Source organism: Chelonoidis abingdonii, chromosome 25, assembly GCF_003597395.2.
Source record: "Chelonoidis abingdonii isolate Lonesome George chromosome 25, CheloAbing_2.0, whole genome shotgun sequence".
In the NCBI taxonomy this organism is placed as follows: Eukaryota; Metazoa; Chordata; order Testudines; family Testudinidae; genus Chelonoidis; species Chelonoidis abingdonii.
Genome location: NC_133793.1, coordinates 19,643,576 through 19,647,316, shown reverse-complemented (window position 1 = coordinate 19,647,316; position 3,741 = coordinate 19,643,576). Strand labels below are relative to the sequence as shown.

General features: G+C 42.0%; 1 pseudogene; it reads right to left on the bottom strand.

Moving 5' to 3' along the window:
- Positions 1–2,415: 2,415 nt before the first annotated feature.
- LOC116833354 (olfactory receptor 14A16-like) lies at positions 2,416–3,368 on the bottom strand (annotated as a pseudogene).
- Between the last annotated feature and the right edge of the window lie 373 nt (positions 3,369–3,741).

Here is a 3,741-nt window from a genome sequence, read left to right as displayed (position 1 = left end):
CAGCTTCAGAAGACAATTCCACTGTCAGTGAAACACCATTGGTTTGTTCAAGTGCCTCAGCACATTACTGTTGCCCTAGTGTCTCCCTTAGGATGAGAGGAGGGACACTGTACTTTGATGTTTTCCAATGAGGCCATAACAACAAAGCTTGAAAGCAGAGCTAGCCAAAACATGGGCTTTCCGCTTTGTGGGAAATGTTGCTATTTCAAAATTTCCCTCTCACTGAAAACTCGGTGCTTCAGAAACAAAATTTTCTCGACAGGACCCTGGCATCTGCTGAGTGAAATGGACATTCTTGTGAGTTTCATGGCTGCTAATAGAAGCAGAATGTAAGTTTCACTCAACAGCTGATTCCAGTCTCCCAGGCCAGCTGGTTGCCCATATTATGTGACTCTGTGGCCATTTTGGGAAACCAGCTGGCCTGGAAGTCTGGAAGCCCTCGCGTTCCTGGGCCAGGCCGTCTGCATGCAGAGATTGCCCTAGAGCCACGGCCCCTGGAAGCCCATACCAGGGTCTTCAAACTTCTTGCTCCTTAGCAGCTCAACTTGGCAGGCAGGCAATCCATTGCCAATCTGACCTTTCTTCCCTGAAAGTTCATCAAACCTGAGATGTTTCTGTGAATCATTTTGGGTTCTATGAATCAGCATTTTTGGACAAAACTTTGTTTCAATTAGAAATTTTCCATCCAGCTCTACTTGTGAGCTACCCTGTGATTTATCTCTTCCAGAAGCTGGAGTGAGCTCCTACTCTGTACGACTGGAAAAACGGAATGAATACAGCTAAATCTTTTTGTATGAATAATAACTTTGCTTTATCAGGGAATATGATTCAGCTGAGTTACTGGCCCGTGTGAACATTCCAGCCATGCAGACAGGAACGTTTATGGAAACAGTCACATTTAGGCAAATGGGATGGGGTTTTGGTCAGTGCACGCAATGGCACTTGCATGGAAGCTAGGGAAAAAACTGGTCTTCCAACTGCATACCATGTTGGTCAACATCTTGGTGATGAGCATGCTGGTGAGCAGGATTTCCAGGAGGAGAGGTTGATGATGAAGAGTCATAATGGACTGGTAAGTCTAGAGAAGAAGGCCCAGTGATTCTAGCTTTGAGATGAAAAAGATATTTTAAGTTAATAATTCAAACTCAAGAAGGGTAGAGTAATTCCAATGCACCGATTGTAAGGCTTTATTTGACTGGGAAAGGAGAGAAATGGAGACAGCGTCAGGGTCTGACACCAGTTTGGTGTTAGCCTTGAGCCCTATCCATATCCTTAACCCATATCCAACAGAGAATTAAGCATGAGTTTCCCTTTAAACCTTCCCTTTAAACCCACAATTAAAGTAAAGAATGTCCTGAAGTGGCTGTGGAATCAGGGCCTTTGTACAGAATATTCAAAGGGAGTGAGTTTGAAATTCATAATCATGAGTGTTTGGAGCAGATCCTCAGATGATGAAAAGTCTCCGGGATCTATTGACCTCAACGGAGCTGTGACAATTTAAACCAACTGAGGGCTGCCTCCTTGATGTTTAAGGATCCCGAGTGTGATACTTCCATTTGATTGGAGAAAGAGAACATATTAAAAATGTATCCTATCAAAATATCTCAAAGTTCAAACACCAAGTATTTTAGGATGAACTTTTTGTAAATGACAGATAGAGTAAGATATAGCCATAAAAATCTTTGTTAAATTATGTTTAAAAAGGAGTATTTGTAAGAAAATCATGATCTGGACATAGACAATCATTAACAGGAAAAGAAGCACAATAATTTGCACAATAATCTCCCTAGATTATTCATTATCTAACTAGCTAGCTAACATAATTTGCAATCGAATAGAAATCGATCATTATGATTAATAAGGTTGTCATTGTGGGGAGCAAACCTTCATGTCACTCAGAAAATCCCATCAAAGAGATGACATATGAGCACTTCCAAGAGAGGGCAAACATCGAATATCCTGTCTAACCAAACACTCACCACCTCCTCAGGCTTTCTCACCTCCAAAGAAACAAACCAAAATAAAGAAGCAAATAAGTTAAGCAAAAAAAAAAGGTAAAAATCTGACAAAAAAGTAAACAAAAAACACAAAGATCAGTTGCATTGATACCTCAATCAGAGGTTATCCCCCCAAAATAAAAAGAGCCTGAGACTTCACAAGGGACTTTACTGTGGGTACTGATTTTATGGGCAAGGTGCTCAGATAGTATGGTGATGGATAGCAGTACATGAAGATAGATTCCGATCTTATTTACATTGGTGTAAACCTATAATAACTTCTTTTTTCTTGAGTCATGTTTGTCAGGATTTTTCCAAATGTAAATATCCAATTCTGCATAGACAGATTGAACAGTATTTTCTCAGGGAGGCAATAATGTCATCCTCTGATTATATAAAGAAACACAGAATGAAATTGTTACTGACGGAGAAATACGGACATTTTATTCTTAGAGAATAACCTCCAACCTATCAGTTTACACAGTGCACCTTTGAGCTCTTTGTTTCTCATGCTGTAGATGATCGGATTTGTCATTGGTGGCAACACAGAATAGAGAACAGCCACCATGAGATCCAGACCTGAGGTTGAGCTGGAGGTGGGTTTCAAGTAGGCAAAGGTCGCAGTGCAAATAAACAAGGAGACCACAATGAGGTGAGGGAGGCAGGTGGAGAAGGCTTTATGCCGGCCCTGCTCAGAGGGGATTCTCACCACTGTGGTGAAGATCTGAGCATATGACACAATTATGAAAACAAAGCAGCTTGAGGCTAAGCACACACTAAAGATGAGAAACCCGACTTCACTGAGGTCTGAGTTAGAGCAAGCGAGCTTGAGGAGCTGGGGGACTTCACAGAAGAACTGATCCACCATGTTGCCTCCACAGAAGGTCAATGCAAATGTGTTCCCAGTGTGTAGTACAGAGTTGAGAATTCCACCGATCCAGGCACCAGCTGCCATTTGGACACAAGCTCTGCTGTTCATCACTGTCTCATAGTGCAGTAATTGGCAGATGGAGACATATCGGTCGTACGCCATGATGGTCAGTATGGCAAAATCTGCTGAAACAAAGAATAAGAAAAAAAAAGACTTGGGCAACACATCCAGAATAAGAAATCGATCTGGTGTTCATGAAGGAGTTGGCCATGGACTTGGGGATGGTGACAGAGACAGAGCCGAGGTCTAGGATGGACAGATTCATCAGGAAGAAGTACATGGGGGTGTGAAGTTGGTGGTTGAGGGCTATGACTGTGATGATGAGAAGGTTCCCCAGTAGGGATGCCAGGTAAAGCACTAGAAACACCACAAAGTGTAAAATCTGCAGTTCTGGAGCATCAGAGAATCCCAGGAGAAGGAATTCAGTCATGGTGGTTTGGTTGGACATTTTTTTCCTCAGTACACTGTGTGATGGCTGTAGGGGGAATGAGAAGGACAATGATCAGAGTTAGAGCGACAGTGGGAATGGCCCTGATTCCCTTTTATGTAATATCTCATTATATGAATGTCAAAGGTTCACAGCACTCATCTCTTGGAATGATGAGGTATTGTGTTCCTCACCTCTGACAATCAATCTGTCATGTTTTCACATTAGTGTAAATTAGGTCAGCTCCTTTAAAGTCAATGGAGCTTCGTTATGTTACCACTTTTGAGGATTTGGCCCAAGATGTAGCCTGTTAAAATGTTTTATGAAGGATGAAGCAAAGTAGAATCCAAACCCAACAATTCTTCCAAAGAAGGTCCCTCTGCTGT